This window comes from Pongo abelii, chromosome 14 (genome assembly GCF_028885655.2).
Source record: "Pongo abelii isolate AG06213 chromosome 14, NHGRI_mPonAbe1-v2.0_pri, whole genome shotgun sequence".
In the NCBI taxonomy this organism is placed as follows: Eukaryota; Metazoa; Chordata; class Mammalia; order Primates; family Hominidae; genus Pongo; species Pongo abelii.
The window spans coordinates 63,589,311-63,608,960 of record NC_071999.2 but is presented as its reverse complement, the minus strand read 5'-3'; the positions used below and the strand labels follow the sequence as shown (position 1 = coordinate 63,608,960).

Here is a 19,650-nt window from a genome sequence, read left to right as displayed (position 1 = left end):
TTCTTGTAAATTTGTTGGAGTTCATTGTAGATTCTGGATATTAGCCCTTTGTCAGATGAGTAGGTTGCGAAAATTTTCTCCCATTCTGTAGGTTGCCTGTTCACTCTGATGGTAGTTTCCTTTGCTGTGCAGAAGCTCTTGAGTTTAATTAGATCCCATTTGTCAATTTTGGCTTTTGTTGCCATTGCTTTTGGTGTTTTAGACATGAAGTCCTTGCCCATGCCTATGTCCTGAATGGTATTGCCTAGGTTTTCTTCTAGGGTTTTTATGGTTTTAGGTCTAACATTTAAGTCTTTAATCCATCTTGAATTGATTTTTGTATAAGGTGTAAGGAAGGGATCCAGTTTCAGCTTTCTACATATGGCTAGCCAGTTTTCCCAGCACCATTTATTAAATAGGGAATCCTTTCCCCATTGCTTGTTTTTCTCAGGTTTGTCAAAGATCAGAGAGTTGTAGATATGTGGCATTATTTCTGACGGCTCTGTTCTGTTCCATTGATCTATATCTCTGTTTTGGTACCAGTACCATGCTGGTTACTGTAGCCTTGTAGTATAGTTTGAAGTCAGGTAGTGTGATGCCTCCAGCTTTGTTCTTTTGGCTTAGGATTGACTTGGTGATGCGGGCTCTTTTTTGGTTCCATATGAACTTTAAAGTAGTTTTTTCCAATTCTGTGAAGAAAGTCATTGGTAACTTGATGGGGATGGCATTGAATCTGTAAATTACCTTGGGAAGGATGGCCATTTTCATGATATTGATTCTTCCTACCCATGAGCATGGAATGTTCTTCCATTTGTTTGTATCCTCTTTTATTTCCTTGAGCAGTGGTTTGTAGTTCTCCTTGAAGACGTCCTTCACATCCCTTGTAAGTTGGATTCCTAGGTATTTTATTCTCTTTGAAGCAATTGTGAATGGGAGTTCACTCATGATTTGGCTCTCTGTTTGTCTGTTATTGATGTATAAGAATGCTTGTGATTTTTGTACATTGATTTTGTATCCTGAGACTTTGCTGAAGTTGCTTATCAGCTTAAGGAGATTTTGGGTTGAGACAATGGGGTTTTCTAGATATACTATCATGTCATCTGCAAACAGGGACAATTTGACTTCCTCTTTTCCTAATTGAATACCCTTGATTTCCTTCTCTTGCCTAATTGCCCTGGCCAGAACTTCCAACACTATGTTGAATAGAAGTGGTGAGAGAGGGCATCCCTGTCTTGTGCCAGTTTTCAAAGGGAATGCTTCCAGTTTTTGCCCATTCAGTATGATATTGGCTGTGGGTTTGTCATAAATAGCTCTTATTATTTTGAGATACGTCCCATCAATACCTAATTTATTGAGAGTTTTTAGCATGAAGGGTTGTTGAATTTTGTCAAAGGCCTTTTCTGCATCTATTGAGATAATCATGTGGTTTTTGACTTTGGTTCTGTTTATATGCTGGATTACATTTATTGATTTGCATATATTGAACCAGCCTTGCATCCCAGGGATGAAGCCCACTTGATCATGGTGGATAAGCTTTTTGATGTGCTGCTGGATTCTGTTTGCCAGTATTTTATTGAGGATTTTTGCATCAATGTTCATCAAGGATATTGGTCTAAAATTCTCTTTTTTCTTATAAACATATACATATAGAAAAAGAGATTGCTGTGATAATATAAAATTTGGACTATATTTTACACACCATTTTATAAAAAGCACTAATTTCAATAAAACTCAACTGCCACCAATGAGGTATAAGGAAAGGCATTGTTGAATTTAAATGTTTACCCATCCATGCACACACCCAATATTATGATACTTAAAAATGTCCCTCTAAAATTAAGAAAACTACTGAAAGTGGTGCCAATGTTATCATGTATCTTTTAACTGCATATTTCATCTTGTAGTTATTGATTTCTGGCTCTAGAAACTAGAAAAATTCTCACAGCCACATTTTATCACACTGCTCCTCCTTTGTTAATTTACATTCTATTCTATTAAACATACTTCCAATCATGTTAAGCTCCACTTCATAACTGAATTGCTTCCGTGGGTCATTTTATGAGTCATTTAAACACAGCTTCTCCATTTCTGGATTATTTTATTTAAATAATCTCTTTAGGTGCTGAACTCTTTTAGTTATCCCCCCATTTCACTTCTGAAAGTTTTCTTCCTTCAACATTCCTACCCTTCTCCAGCCCTCATGGGTTTTTCTTATGTTTATTATTCCTGGTGGTTTTTTTTTAATGTTTCAGTAAACTTTATTGTATAGAACAAAAAAAAAATCATGATTTTATAATGATTTTCTCTCTTAAGAGAGCATGGGTGAAAACCAGTAACTTACTTATAAAATTATTTTATTTAGAACTCTAATAAGACAATAAGTACATTCATATTTCGTCTTCTGAGTGTTTAAATTAAAAGAGGTTCACCTGAAAAAAGTTATACCCAGGAAACTCAGTTTCTTGGCTCAACTGACCCATTAAAAAAGTCCACCTATACCATATAGCAACTTTCTGCCAATCTGTCGAAGATTTCTTTTCTCTGATCTAATGTCCATGTGTTCAGAAGCTTCTAAAATGTTTGCCAAAATTAAAGTTGGCTGGATAGTTTTTGCCTTAACCCGTATCCTTCCATTCATCCCAAATTCTATCTCCAGTAGATAAGGTTTTCCCACTTCTTATATGATGTCACAATCTGGAGTTAGTAGCTTTCTAATTAAGCCCTAAGACATTTTTAAAAGCAGATCATCCTGTCTAATGACACCCATTCCAATTTATGCCTATTGAGAACGTTTCCTGTCTTTTCCTTTGTTTCTGAGCACAAAATAACTCATTTTTTAAATCTACAAACTACTGAGATATATCTCCAGTATATTCTGCTACTGATTATTTCTATGAGAGAATCTAATGTCATTCTTAATTTCTACCCATTTCTACCTGAATTTAATTTTTTTTTTACCTTCTCTACTCTTGAAATTCAATAGCTTCACCTGAATAATCTTAATTATTTCACTATAAGATTTCTCCTTGGGGAATTGTTTCCCTTTTTAATTAGAAAATTTAAGCTTTTTCTTTTTCAAATTTCAGGTAAGATGAATACTTTATACACTGAATTTACTTTAATTTTGTTATATGTTCCTGTCAGGATCGTTGATCCCTATTTTACTTTCTTGATCCCTATTTTTCCGTCCTCTCTTCTAACTTGCCTGATAACCATGATGTTCCCTCATGGCTATAATCTCCTCACGTTGATTCAGCTTTCCTTGTCCGTGTTGTCATTTTCTGAAAGCATTGAATGATGCTTTCATTTCTGTAAAATCTTTAGTTTCATCTTTCTGTTTTGGTTTCAGTAGTTGCAGATTGATTTCACCTCCTTTTGTCTTATAATTACTTCCTTAAACCTCCTTTTCTCGTCTCTGAGCTATGAGCTTACTTTAAAAGGTCCTATTTTCTGTAACTGTTTTTAGACTAAGGAGCACTATTTCGTTGAACACTCCCATTATAACTTCTCTTGTACTTTCAAATAATTTGTTATGGTTTTCAATTTTTACTCTTTTCAAAGGTCTTGTGCTTAAGATCCTTTTCTCATTGTTTTTATTATCTATATATGTCTCATTCATGGTTGATTTTTAAAGCAGAATGTGAACTGATGAAGGGTAGAATGGGAAGTGAACCTGTGTTCCATTGTAGCTTTGATTGGGGTTTGTTGTCTTGGAGACCTTTGCTGTTTGCCCAGGGGACATGGGTCCAATCAGTTTTTGCAACAAAAGTGTAAATGTGGCTCCTAATGACACTTTTGGGTTTACTGCCCTAGATGTTGAACTCTGTTGGGTTCTTTCAGCTACAAGGCAACATTATAGGAAAGTAAAACATTTCAGCATATTTCTTTCAGATCCTTTTCTACTATACTGTGGCAATGGGCTGGACCATTACAAAGACAACTTTCAAACCCAGGTCTACCTGACTCATGTCACATGCTTTTTCATCCTCTATGCTATTTTTTTCTTTAGACACCAAAATTCTGTGAAAGCAAATCACAGAGCAAATCTCAGTTAACTAAGATATTTGAGAAATGGAATATTGTGGTCAATTAGATTTCAGTTTAACTGAGACAAACAGGAAACCCTTTCATTTCAAAATGTATTATTGAAAAGTCTTTTAAAATGTATTAGCCAACTTCCTCAACCTTCATAGTACATTATGCAAAAGGTAATTGATTCTTTCCATGTTTGAAGGTTGTTTAGGATTTCAGTGTTAATATTATAAGCTGTGCCTCTCAATATTGTGTAAAGTAAGTATCTGTGACCATATATTAGAACACATTCTATATTCCAAAAGTTTTCAATAACATAGCACTGATTTGTAATATCACTCTCTTTTTGAGAATGAGGTGCTTTTTATGGAAATAGGGAAACAATATATAAATAGGTATGAACTATTAAAAAAAGAAGCATATCATCTATGCCGTGTATTATGACTAATGCATCCTATGAAATATCTAAAATTTGTTTGTACAAAGAATTTTAAGGCTTTTTTTTTTTTTTTTGAGACAGTTTTTCAGGCTGGAGTGCAATGGCGTGATCTTGGCTCACTGCAGCCTCTGCCTCCCAGGTTGAAGCGATTTTCCTGCCTTAGCCTCCCGAGTAGCTGGGATTACAGGCATCCACCACCATGCTCAGCTAATTTTTGTATTTTTAGTAGAGACGGGGTTGCACCATGTTGGCCAGGCTGGTCTTGTACTCCTGACCTTGTGATCCGCCTACCTCGGCCTCCCAAAGTGCTGGGATTACAGGCGTGAGCCAGCACGCCCAGCTCGCTTTTTTTTTAAAACACAAAATCCATCTGGATAAATTGTGAAAATTGAATCAGTTGGGATATAGTTTTTACAGCTAGCTATTAAGAAATTTCTGAAAATTTGGCTCCACTTCTAAGTTTTCCTTCACATGTTTGGCAACTTGTAAACACAACTTAACGGCACTCTGATAAACAGTAGTTTGCCTGTGTTTTGACGGTATTTCAACTGATGGCTTTCAAATTCTATTCCTTGATAAGAAGCTTTCATTACCATATACATTTTAGGTTATTTAATAGCTCAAAGAAAAAAAAAAGACTAGTAAAAATATCTAAAAACTCCCTCATGCTCTTATCTTTCAAAATGGAAAGCATGTGCTGAGTAGATGAATTAAAAGGAGATAGGGAAGCCTAGACTGCAGTTCAGCAGAAGCCATTGATCTTTACAAATTAGACTGACAACAGAGATCCATTAAAGTCCACAGTATAATGAAAAAAATTCCTTTTCTTTGGGCTTTCTTTTATCTCCACTTTTCCTAAATCTGATTCCTCTCTTCCATACTCTCCTGTCCTTCAGAAGACACGCTAAATGCTGATGAGGTAATGGCCGTTACAAACCTCTTTCAATCTCATTTGAGAAATGACTCTGATTCCAAACATTAATTTTTGGTACCTATCTGAATAACAATAAGCTGGCTATATCATCGATTATGCAGCAGAGGAGAATCAAGACAGTAAAAGAGGGAGTTGCTCACTTTAACACAGCCTTTCAGTTCAATGAAAACTATTGTGACTTAAAACAGGACACTCACTTCTATTTCTTTTTTTTTTCTTTTATTATTATTATTATTATTATTATACTTTAGGTTTTATGGTACATGTGCGCAATGTGCAGGTAAGTTACATACGTATACATGTGCCATGCTGGTGTGCTGCACCCACCAACTCATCATCTAGCATTAGGTATATCTCCCAATGCTATCCTTCCCCCCTCCCCCCACCCCACAACAGTCCCCGAAGACTCACTTCTATTTCTTATGCCACTTTCATAGTACTTATGATATTTATCACTTTCTGCATTTCATTGTTTTTATTTGTTTGCTTATATTTTGCTCTTAAGTTTCTTAAGGTTAGTAACTAGATCATTGTAGGCTTTCCCTTCTCAAACAAAACCAAGCCATAGTCCCACCCATTTGCTTAGTCATTCAAGGCTTATTTATTAGATGCTTGCAAGATGGCAAGAATGCTTACTGGTGTAGCTGCTTAAATGAATGGATTACTTGGATATGCAAGTAATAAAAATAGAGTAATAAATTTGATTGATTGTGATATAAGTAACAACATGGAGGAAATATCTGCTGTGCAAAAATGCCTCTTCATTCTCCAATTTCTACAGACAGAGGAGGAAATCATTCTATCCTTGTACACCCAAATATTGTTTTTTCATCTCTCTGTCACTGCACTTACCCGGTTGTGTTGCAATCCATCTTGTCTTCAAGCTAAACCATAGGCTCTTAGAGACAGGAATTCTGCGTTAATCATATTTAGATGCTTATTTTAGTGCTTACCAAGAGTAAATGGTCAGTTACATATGTGTCTGTGTGTGTGTATGTGTGTGTAGGTATATATGTATATGGACTTATTTACTTAGGCAGCAAAAATTACATACAAAAAGCTATTTGGGAAAGATAATATAGCAGGATTATAGGCCAGGAACCTTTTGTCACCTGGCCATATAACAAGAAAGGAAATCTAGTTCCATGAGTCAGAAGAGGTTCTGTTTCTGGCCTATATGGCTGGTACCATGCTTAGCATCTTATATACAGTATCACATTTATATAAAGCCATTTAGGCAGGCAGCATCACGTAGCACAAAAAAGCGTATGAGTAAATGCACCCTTGATTTGTCTGTTGAATCTTTTACTTATGAGCTAAAATAATTTGAGAAAGAAATTTAATCCCTCATTCTTGATTTTCCTTACATATTAATGGGAATTATAAAACCTACTCCTAAAAGTGTAAAGTAGATCTTAGTTAGAAAATGTACATTAAACAGTTTATATACTATCTAGTATATATAAACATTCAGTTAATAGTAGCTTCTGCTGCTGCCAGGCTGACCTGAGTAGAGAGATTGCAATTCAGGAGTGAGAAAAGGGAGCTGACCTTGTAATTATGGAAAGGAGAATTGTTTTAGGGACTAAGGCAGGCAGTATAGGCAGTACTTCCTTTTCCTTCCAGGAAGTGATGATTCTAATAATCTAGAACTGCTGAGCTTTCCCCAGGAACATAATCCTATAGATTTGCCCGGGAATTAGAAGTTGGAGAACTGGGAGATACACTTTTGCCTTTTGAAACTTAGCCTGAAAAATAATTTAATTTTGGCCTTATACTTGTTTGTCTTTTTCTGAAAATTTTAGGATATGATTGGACTATATCAAGACACAAATGCCTTGGGTCTAATAGTATAAGAAATCTGTATCACCTTTATAACTTTTTTTTTTTTTGAGGCGGAGTCTCGCTCTGTTGCCCAGGCTGGAGTGCAGTGGCACAATCTTAGTTCACTACAAGCTCTGCCTCCTGGGTTCACGCCATTCTCCTGCTTCAGCCTCCTGAGTAGCTAGGACTACAGGCGCCTACCACCATGCCCAGCTAATTTTTGTATTTTTAGTAGAGATGGGGTTTCACCTTGTTAGCCAGGATGGTCTCGATCTCCTGACCTCGTGATCCACCTGCCTTGGCCTCCCAAAGTGCTGGGATTACAGGCGTAAGCCACCGCGCCCAGCCACATTTACAAATTTTATAGCCATTGATGACATTTATTTATTGTACAGAAGAAAACACAAGTATGTTACAGATTTTGCCTTCTTTGTATTTCTTTCTGTTTTCATTGTAAGCCTAATAGGTATTGTACTGACTCTTCCCATGTTTCTACAATGTTTTTCAGATATTCTCACCTCTACTTTCTCCTTGAGACTGCACTGTTGGCAATTTTCAAGTATTTCTTCAACAGTACAACTTCCTATAGAGCATTTAATGAACAATCTCGTCCAATCTCTGAGAAGATTGTTAATAAAGCAGTGAATAATCAATATAAAATCTTGACCAAAGGTTCATGATGAAAATCCAACTGGTTATGTAGGGATATTTACACATAATTCTTTTCTCATGATGTAAAATACTAAAGTACTCCCTTGAATTTTGCCGTTTTGTCTCTTTGCTATCCTTGAGGGGAGAAAAATGCTAATGTATTGATTCAGTGTGAAGCATCTGAACACAAATTGGAAATTAGCTATAAATGCAGATATTTCTGCAATGACATATTTTTAATTTCTTCTTTCAATTTTCCAATTTAGTATTATGTAGAAAAACATGTAAAACAAGTTAAGTTTTTCTTGCAAATTTAGCACAAATTAAAATGTATGCAGTTAGTTGGGATTTTTGTATCACTGAGGGGAAGGATCTAGCTGGATATCATCAATGCAGAGGTTAAAGCAATGACTGCATTTGTGGCCAGTACTTATGCTTTATCTACCAAAAACTAAATATTGAGATGATTTTTAAAATGCCAGTGTGTAATTAGTTTCTAAATATTCTCTTCCTAATACTCTGTGGGGCAAATCAGAGTCTGTATTATCATTTTTTCAAGCAATTTCTGCATAACAGTGTTGTGCAGACAGCTTCGAGGAGAAAAGTACTGGAACACCTGTAATAGGATGTTACAATGGTATTCTTCCTCTCTCACTTTTGGCTCAGACATGAGGACAATAGAAGTTAATTCCAGAGCAGTGTACCCTATAGAAATTTAAACGTTGGAGGCTGAAAACTAATAAGGTGACTCTTAAAACTTTCACTGAAATCCAGGGTATAAAAAAATTACCCAGAGGGTGGAGATTGGGGCATATTTGGAGATAGAAAATTTCTTAAAGATATAGTGTAATGTTCATTCTCCCAGCCACCTCCAGCTTCTCACTAAGTGGGAAGGGGATGAGATTTATGTCACTTGTCTTTTCAAGTTAAGAGTAGGGCTTCAAGAAAATACTTGGGGAACTTAATATGTGTCTCTTGATCTTTGAGATGAGTGGTGATACAATGAATAGTGGTCTAAATCAAACCTGAGAAACTGGAAGTGTGGCACAGATACTGGAATGCTGCTAAGGACATGCTGAGGAAAGGTGGCTGCTCTGCAAGCCGCCTGCACTATCAGAGTTAGCAAAGGAAAAATATGAGTGCATGTTTCCACTGGCCACATTTGTGTCAAAAGCACCAAAAAGTCTGAATGAGCTTCACCTTGTGACTTTACAAAGAAAGGCTACAGAAATTTCTGGCCCCACAGGAGCAACAGAAAAGGTATGAATTGTACTGGAAGAGTGTGTGCATCAAATGCATCAAGAGACTGAAAGCAAATGGCAGATCAGGTTTAAACATCTATGAGGCCCCAAATCCAATGCTTTCCTGTTCCCTTTATTTCTCTTCCCTGCTCTTCACTCCAAAAACAAAGGGGCCAAGAAGAAATGGAGTTAACAACCTGACGGAGAAGCAGTGGAGAAGGATGTCAACCAAGCCCCATCCCTGGCCTTAGGCTTCCTGCATGAAGCAGACTCTAGCTGAGGGAGTTGGGGGGGAAATAAAACTAAACTGGACTGGACATTCCAATTTCTATGTAGCACAGCTTGTTTGCTGACTTAATGTGATCACAGAACACTCTATTACCTATGTGTGAATAGCATATATATGGGCCTATCTGTGTTATGATCCGGGGGCAGGGGGAAAAGTATACCCCTGAATAAACAAGGAAGACAAGTAAACTTTCTTTATGATTGCACTTAATGAGTCCTACTTATACAATCTACTGTTTAAACTCTCCATTGTGTTAACCGAAATAAATTGTGTACTACCCTTAAGATTATTTATTTTTAAAATGCTATATAATGACTGCCAATCTGCCAGGTCACACTAGGGGTTTGGTAAACACATCTAATACATGTCAGATTTCCTTTCCACTACAATTTCAAAATACTTGGAAGTAAAATATATGCTAAATCCTTCCATCCACTGGCATTAACTAATCTGACAGTTTACCAAACTGAATATATACTGTTTCTGTTAGTTTCAAGGAAAATCACAGGATAGAAATGCTATAACTAAAGATACCTTTTGTAAGGGTACAATTTCAACATTATTATATGAAAATTTGAATGACACGTAATAAAGCTTGATTTCTTTTTTTATTTAGAAGTAATTACTGAGTATTGTTCTTCAGATTTCCTTCACCATCTGGTCAGTATTCCTGGACAACATGGCTTTTATATAACTGCTTGAAACTATGCATTTTTTTACACATGGTTACATATAAAATGTATGCCATACATTTATTCTAATTCCAAGCACATTTTTTTAAGAAGCTGGTAGCCATTTTAATTTGGTCTTTGTATGTTGTCTTTCCATTGAGATACCTTTTCATTCTACAGAGAGTTTACGAGTTGGACATGTTATTTTTAGGAACAGAAAAAACATCTCTCCAAGGTAATGGGACACCATGAGGTGTGCTCTTGCATATTACTTCCTTTACTAATTAAACGGAATGTGAGAGTGAAAGTAAGTTGGCATTGTTAAAGTAAATGACCCAATGCTTTAGTAATGAAGACACATCTAAGCTGAAGTTTATTGTTTTAATTTTAATCTTGAGCAATTTTAGCCTCACAGACTAGGTTGCTCTGTGTCCTGCAGTGCATTGTTTCCACTGCACTACCATGCTGCCCACTGACTCTATGAAAACTATTTGAAACAAGTTGTATTTTGGAATGAAGTGTTTTATTTCTATGCAAGGTGAATTGATATTGGGCATTTATTAAATCTGGTTTTTAACGGGCTATTATAAGTGGGGTTCTTCAGAGGGCAGAGATATTGGGAGACTAAAAGTTGCTTAAATTATGCCCCATAAAAATACAGATGAGGCTCAGATGCCTTTGGATTAAATATTCATTACTGAATATTTACATAATGCATGTGAAAGTGCCTTTAAAATAAAAACTCTCTTTATATAAATGGAAGCTATGGCCAGATTTTCCCCATTATACCTAGCAGCACACTTCAAAGCATTCTCTGGAGCCTTAGAGTGGAGAAATTTCTTCCTTTCTACAAAGGAAGTAGAAGACTGATTATTCTACACTATCCAAATCTATCCTTCTTAAATTCTTTGGGCAATCTAAAATTGTTCAACTTTTAGCAGGTATCATTTTTTGTATGATTTATAAATATATGATTCTTAAAAAGGGAATATATATATTTTTAACTTCCATTAAAAATGCTGTATGATCAACAGGGCCTTCTCAACAAATTATGCAGATCATTTGAATGTCAGGAAACAAGCATAGACAGATCTGGCTTCATATCCCACATCCACAATTTACTAGTTGCATGACCTTGGACAAATACTTTTAACTCTGTGCTTTATTGTTCATCTTTCCTGATGAGATTGCAATATCTACCTTGAAGGGTTACTTGAAAATTAAATGACAGTGCAGGCAACGTTCCCAGGAACTGACACATTGAAAAAGCTGAAAACCACTTAATTTCTTCCTATGTAAATACATTATTATTGCCAAATTGAAAGCAGCCAAGTCTCAATTACCCATATTAATATATGAAAATTCCTATGCAGATAAATAAAAATAATGTGAACATAATTTTCACACAGTTTTGTGATCTACGTTTATATTTGATAATGTTCTAATATTTCACTGTAAAATTTAGACATGAAAGGAAGATATTAGGAATTGAGTGGTTGAACCCTCCCATTTTACAGATGAGAATAAAATTCAGACAGATAATAAATACAATTATTAATGTAATATAGCTAGTAAGTGGTAGAATTAGGATTGAAGATCAAATCTTTTTTGTCTGTTTTATGATTTTACAGTACTTCAAATAATCAAACACACTCAAAATGAATTATAAAAACATATTCAAAATGATCTCAATTTGCAGTAGCTGAAAAAGTGCCTACTTTCACTAACTACCTTGCTGTTTATTACTTCCTCTCTGAGAATTTCATTCTGTATGTACCATAATTGTTTACACTAGTTCAAACCAGCATATAGTGTTATAATTCATGAGTAACTCCAGTCAAAATTTTGAGTAAGTTTATTCTAAACTTTCCACAACTTAGGACTGTTGCAAATTTTTAAAAAAATCACTGTTCTATCTATTTTGAAATATACAACATTAGAATTTTAAACAAACAAAAAAAATCACTGACCAAGTCTTTAAATAGTGATTGGATCACTTTACCGCATTAACGGACTACTGTTTATTTCAGAGGTTACAGACAGAGTAGAGGTGAGGACTATTTTTGAGGCTGAGCATATAGGCACCATCTTAGCTTAATATCTTAGCTTATAACATCCCCAGAGGCAAAGAAGTAATTAAATGCTTTGTTGTAAAAGTCCTTCTACTGTGACTCCAAAGCAGGTAAAACTAGCATATGATAAGAGTGAGCGGAGTTGCTGAAAATGACATAAGTAATGATAAAGTAAGAAGAGCTAGTAATAATTTCTACAAGAACTGGAAATTGAGATTTGCTTTGGAATATTCACATAACTGATAATCTTCCAGGGAAAAAGACTCATTTCCCATTGCCCACTATCTGTGCTTCTCTAATGGCATGTATTTTCTACCTGGCACTGCAGTTATCTATGCAAGTGTCCTGTCTCTTTGATTATACCATAAACAGCTTGGGGAACAAACCTCTTTCAGTCTCATTTTTATAGTTTGCAAGACATCTACTTAGTATACCCTGTCCATAGCAGGCGTTTACCAAGTATAGGTTACATGAATTAATATATTTATTTTATGACAATATTGGAATTATATTTCATAGGGCAGAATGGGAAAATAATAATATAGTAGTTGCAGTTCTTCCTGGAGGAAAAAGAAATATTCTGATATTCTCTTTCAATAAAAGTAGTAAATTGCAACACTTCCCCCAAGGGTCTTGAATAAGAGAAAAAGAAAGAAGTAAGAATGGTTTAAAATATACTCACTTTACTGTACCTTGTTTTATAATCTATAATTTATTTGAATTCTTTTCAATGAGATATTCATAAGTACGAACTGAACATTGGAAAAAAGGTCAAGTTCTTCTGTTCACGGCTAACTCTTACTTCATGATTTCTAAACCTACCTACACATAGCAGATGCCTTTGGCTCTCATGCAATATCTATTTCATCCTCTTTCTTTCTAAAAGGACCTTAAACTTGTCCAGGAATCTACTGAAGTCTCATGAACTCCAAGAGCCTCAGGAGAAGCTGAGTTAATTTGCAGCTCCAGGGAAAGATTCTTATCTGATGGTCTGTTCCAATTATGGTTGGCCATCATTCTCACCAGTGACTGGTTAGAATATCTGATTGAGCTAATCAGTACAGGATTCCTGATCTACTACCTCAAAGTTACTGGCCCAAAGTGATTTTTGAGAGTGCCTCTCTAGTTGTCATGCTCTCCCTCTCCCTGTGTCTCCCCTTCCTTCTCTTTTCCCTCTGTCCGCCAGCCTCTCTCTTCTCTCTTCTCTTTTCTGCAACCCTTCTCTTCTCTTTCTCAGCCTTTCTCCATCTCCACACCTTACTTCCTCCCTCTCTTGCTGAATATGAGAATGGCAACAAGCGGCCAAGCAGCTTTGCTTGGCCACCTTGTTACTCCCACTAAGATAACCAGCCCTGAACAAAACGGATACTGAAGGTGACAGAACTGGGAGACAAAGGACAAGTCTAGATCCATGATGTCACCCATAAGACACTACAGCGATCCACCCTGAATCTCACACTCTGTATGGACTTTCACTTTCTTAAAATGATAAATGTACTTACTGTTTGAGCCAGTTTGTTCCAATATTGCTACAAACTAATTTTGATGCACTCCTTAATCCCAATCCTCCGCTGCATTTTAAAATTTTCTTCCTTGCCCACTTATTTTTCTACACGTGCCATTATTATTCTTATGTAGAGAAACATGTCTAGCTTTATGATACTAAATGATTACCATTAAATACTGACAATAGCAAGGGAAAATAGTACAAACTCAAATGAAATGCTAATAGCTAAAAGGCCGATTTTATAATGTGCATTTGTAGCGGCCATTTGAGTGAGTCTACATAATGGTTTTAAAGGACTTTCAATAATGTTTCCTGCAGCTGTGCAGACTTTTAACTTTTAACTCTTCATTTAAAAAATACATCTAAATATAAATCAAGCACTACACACTTCCAATTTAGCTGTTTGAATGGAAAGAGAAAGTTGAAAGCTGGAGCAGTCATGAGTAAGTGCTATAGAAAGCTGCAGTCGACAGTTGCAATTTAAAACCAATCAAGTGGGCAGGAGAAGGGGAACACAGAACCTGAAAATAACTGGTAAGCTTAGAAATAGTTTTAAAGCAATAGCCACACTAATAATGATTACGGTTAATTAGTGATCCAAGGGTACCACTCTCTCAGCCAGGGCAGTTTTGAAGGTAAGAAGTAGTTTAAGCAGTCTGTTAATTTCCACTAGCAATATTCATCTGAATTAATATGGAGTGTTTTGCCTTACTTCAACGTGCAAAGAGTATGAGAGGGGATAGTTACATGACATGTGTCCACATTCCAAGATTCTTTGAATCAGTCAAGCATGAGACTGGAAAAAAAAGACTTTTTAATGGCAATGACATGCATAACATGAGAAAAGGTATTGAGATACCCTCTCAAGAGTATTCGTTCTTGGGATTACGCATCTAGAATATGTAAACATATTGCCTTTTATGCTTTCACCCCTGGCCAGTACATCTTGAACAAAGGGGAAAACAAAGCTATTTTAGGTCTAAAATAATCCTTTCTTCTTTAGTACAATTAGAATGTCTTGGTTTTTTTAAGTTTTATCTACTGTAACTACTGGGCAAGCAACTTAAGGTCTTTTCCTTCTTCTGAAGACAAAGAAGGTTAACCCCGCATTACTTTTCTTTTGATGCAATTTCTGAAAGAAAAAATTGCATACATGTATAAAACCATTTTCTACATAAGAAAAGTACTATACAGATGCTAATAGCTGGCATCCTTTTTAGGATGAGATGATCAATTTCAGGCTACAAAGAAATTAGAAGATATGTTACATATATTAAATTTATTGTATAAGTCATGAGAGTGATCACTGGTCAATGACACAGAAACTTTTGAAAACAATAAACAAAAATTTAAAAAACCTTAAAGTGATATTAGATGACTCAGAATAATGAAAAAGTAGGTTAGTACATTTGTCTTTGGTATTTTTTGCATATATTTATTCTCCAAAATATTTACAAAGTTTTTTCTGAGATACTTCAATAGAAACTATCAAGGTCAAGCTTACATATTGTACTTAGTTCCTGAATCTTCTGCATTTGGAACCTTCCTTCCTTCCCTTCCCTAAAGATGGAGGTGGAGGTAGATAGGTGTGAAATAATACCTCAGATGCTTTGGAAACGTTTGGGGCAATGGTTATAAGGAAACTGATGCTGATTCTAGCAGCAGTACAATACAAAAATATTATGGGAGAAAATTAGAGAGTGATATTCAGTTGTTGCAAGAGCTTCTTTCTTGGTCCTGAGTTTTGTTTGCTTTTTTTTTTCTTTTCCTGTAGCTTAAAGAGGAGAAGGAAGCATCTGCTGTTTTCTTTTATCTTTCTCTTTTTTATTAACAAGGTAATTCATGGTCATTATCTTTGAATGTATATGCTAAAATAAAAATAAAATATATTTCAAAGCATGAATTCCACCTACAAAAGAAAAACAATGTTAACATGTTGCTGTGTATAGTTTATGTATGCATGAAGACCATAAAAAAATCCTTGGACACATTGCATTTTTCAAAATTGCACACCAATATTTCTGGTCTCCCATGCTCCTCCAGAACCTTGCCCCCTTCCCATCCAGATGAGGAACCCATTTGCCCTTTCTGTGAACTTGAATGAGACTTGTGGCTGCCTCACCCACAAGCACATGGTGGGCAGATGCTATGTGCTTTCTGAGGCTGGAGTACACATGGTAATGTGGTTCCTCCTGCTCCTGTCTGGATATTCACCTTCGCATTCAGCCACCATGCTGAGAAGAAGCTACGAGAAACTACAGAGACAGACCTCTTGGAAGGCCTGCAAGCATGGAGAAGAACTAAGGTCCCCAGCCAGCATAAGCCACCAGACATGTGAGTCCTCAAATGATTGCAGCCCCAAACAGGGCTTCACATCAGACATCTGACTCCCAGTCATCATGGAGGAGAGATAAGTGATCCCTGCTTCCTTTGTCTAAACTGCTGACTTACAGAAACCAAGAGAGGTAAGAAATTGCTATTTTTTTAAATCCATTGTGATGTATTATGCATCAGATAACTATAACAGATCCATACAGTATCAAGAAAAATTTTATCTCTAATTGCATGTACTGTTTTGGATACCATTTAAACCTTTGAACATATAACACTAATACGTGTAAAACCTTTTGTATCGTGTAGGTTTGGAAAATAGCACAAACATTTTGAGATTAGAGAGCTTTTTCTTTTCTACCCCATGGACTAATTTTCATGGAACTTTAGCAATCAAGGGGCAGAAATACATGTATTAAAATTTATGCTTAGCTCTTTTTTGAGGGATGGAACAAAATATGTTTCATTCTTCCACCTCTTAAAGTAGTAAGTGTTGTTGAACCATAATAGTGAAGAAAAAGAAATAGAAAAGATATCTAGGTGTTAGAGAGAGAAGAAATGAAACAGAAAGAATTGTAGATAGGGAGGGAGAACAAGAAGGAGGGAACAAGGTGGAGGACAGAAAAAGAAAACAGAGACTCACTTAGTAGATGCTCAGATGACTTTCCTAGAATAAGACATGTGAGGATGCTTAATACGCCAACCCTGTGTTTTTATTGTCCTTTGAAACTTGGAGATATTACATAGGGTCCAAAACTTTGCAATATCCAAATGTTCAGTTGTCTCTTTAGCAAGTAGCCACAGCAATCTACTAGGTGAGGAAGTTATTTCTAAGGCTGGGTGCTGTTGCCTTATAAAGCTAGAAGTCCCTGGGCTGGTAGAATTAATCCAAGAGCCAAATCTGGCATAGAGATGGAAGCATTGTATCCCTGAATTAACAGTAAGAAAAGAAACATTTTAATTCAGTAACGAGTAAGACAAATATTGTAGGCAATCTAATTTTCAGCCATGGGATTAAAATATACTTGTTACACAACAAACCGTATTTGTTTAAAATAAACACATGCAATATTTACTTTTCTCTTTTCTAATAGAAATTCAAGCATAGAGTTTTACAGTAACGTGTCTTTCTTTGAAATAATTTAGCAGTCTGTTTTAGAAAAGAGGCTCTGCCATCACATCACCTAGGCTGAGATCTCAGCTCTATTGCTCACCAGCTGAGGGACATCAGCCAAGTTACTGAACTGCAGAGACTCTTAATACCCCTGTAAAATGAAAAGAATTATAGAATCTGCATTATAAATTTGTTTGGAAGATTTAGTGAGAGACTGTATGTCATGCACTTAAAAAATCCCCAGAACAGAATAGGATTCAATGGTGTTAGCTCTTTTATTATTATTATTATTATTATTATTAATTACTATTATTTCTTTTCAAGCAGCCTAGTTCCTGCTTTTAGCCGATCATCCTATGAGTTTCTGATTTCTACTCATGGTTCTTTGCAATACAAAATTTTTTTATGAAGTCCTAAATTATTCTTTTAAAAGTAAAATGATTAGGTAGCAAAAAAAAAAAAAAAAGAAACACAAAAGACAATGTACTAAAGTAGGACATCATTTCAAACACTCTATAGCATTTTAAAACCTTAATAAAATTACTAGTATTTGATGAAAAACATTACTAGTATTTGATTACAAAATTGATTAAAATTAAATATATCAGGCTAAATGAAAGCTCTTCCTCTTTTTTAGGAATCCCTCAGGATTATAGGCCTGATTGGGCTAAATGCAGGTTACAGGTGCCAGCAAAAGCATCTATTTTTGGCCACCACCATCTCCCTTTAGGATCTGCACAATTAAATATATTATTGATAGGAAAGGAGCTGAACTTTTATATGCCAAAGTATTTTTTCTTTTAATCATTTTAAGAGCACAAAATTAAGCCCACTTACAAGGGCATGCATACAGAATAGTGTACAATGTCTACATTGGAATGATTATAATGAATAGCCTTCAGTTTAATAATAATTAGTTGCTTGTTTTACTGTATGTTCCACAAATGTTTCAAGGGCAAAAGGGAATGAGGATAAGACAGATCCCTTTACGAACGGTATTTCAAACTTTCAGATGATATTTTTAATTTTTTTGCTGAAAGTAATGTATAAAGAGAGAGCTTTTATGCAAAGCATTTTGTGAGTACTGGAATTTGGGGGTGTTGGTGGGGAAGCTGATAATCTAATATTAGAAAGACAATCTTTGCTCTTAATGAAATTTAAAATTTAGCATGGGAGACAATCATGTAAGACATAACAACAGGAACTGAATAAAGAGGAATTGGACAAAAGTAAGAGTTAGATATAAAAATACCCAGCTGACAGAACTTAAATAAAACATTTAACTAAAATTTCTCTAGGTAAACTGGAACACTGAAGTCATTAAAGCTCCTGGATGTCATTTCCATTTTTAAATTGAAAATAATTCTGGGTAAGTAACTTTTAAATTCCATACTTAAGTTACTGTGAGCATTATAATTACTGCAAAACAAGAAGAAAAACATACAAGATAGAATTCATGGGAGCACTTATATTTTTCCTGGTGTCACTTTTGGTAAAATATCAAGCAATAAAGAAATTTTTTACACTAAGGTTTTTAAAGATTTGTCTTCTCTATACTTAGATCTGTATTTCTTCTACTTGAGATTTTATCTACCATTGTGAAATCCTGCAAATAAGGTATTGGTAACAAACGTACTTCTTTGAAGCTATATTATTTGACTATGAATATGATGAAAACCTATTTTGATAAAACAGTAAGAGCGAAAAATGTGAAAATATGTTTGAGGACTACAAAAAGCTGTGGCATAAGTACATATTTTTATAGATGCTAAGGACCTCCCACATTAGAAATCAAGTCTTCAATTCATTATGATATTTGGCCAAAAGTATCCTGTGCCTGTCACCTCATCAGTCAATGTGAGCAAAAGACTAGACATTCAAAGACAAGAATTGTTGGAACTGGCCACATTTTGGGAGTTATTGGATTCAGGGGAGATATCTGTGGTCTTGCTCCTCTTTCCTAATGAGCAATACTCCTCAAGCCAAGAAAAGGGGCCTACAAGGGAGTCCCTCATAGGCTTTGAGGTCAAGCAGTATAGCAGATGTTGCTGGTGCCCCATCCATATGCCCTTCCCATTATCACTTTAGAGGGTACCAACTAGATGTGTTATTTCTAGCACCTGCATTCCTTTGTCTGAGACCTTTTTCTTACTCTTACCTTGCTTCGTCACTTGTGTAGCCAGCCAGTCACAAGGATCTGGGAATGAACACACCCTCACAATGAACTGTGCTCAATAATAATGGATAGAAATTGCTCTATACATTCACATACGTCCCTGGCAGCAACTAGGTCTGAAGTAAGGGTTTCCACTGGCTCCTAGAGTATCCCCTGTGTGAGGGACTATGGCTCATTGATCACAGTAGCGACTGGCTTGATAAACCACCCCTGTGAGCTACTTCCCTTCACTGTGTCACAACCCATTCCCACGCCTTCACCTTCTTCATGATCTATTTGCCCCGAAATCCCTGTTTAAGGGCTTCTGATAAAGTAATTCAAACAAAAAATAGTAGGCAGCAAACCAGATTTACCCTTATCTTATTTAAGCAACGGGGTAAACAAGTTCCT

The 19,650-nt window shown here is 35.7% G+C and overlaps 1 long non-coding RNA gene across 2 annotated transcripts in view; it reads left to right on the top strand.

Moving 5' to 3' along the window:
* LOC129049541 (uncharacterized) overlaps positions 1–7,965 on the top strand; it is a 94,998-nt gene extending 87,033 nt beyond the window's left edge. Inside the window, exon 4 of one of the 2 annotated variants that reach the window (XR_008512703.2) lies at positions 7,717–7,965. This is a non-coding gene — a long non-coding RNA (uncharacterized LOC129049541). The remainder of the gene's footprint in view (positions 1–7,716) is intronic. The other variant, XR_008512704.2, reaches the window with a different exon arrangement.
* The last annotated feature ends 11,685 nt before the right edge of the window (positions 7,966–19,650 follow it).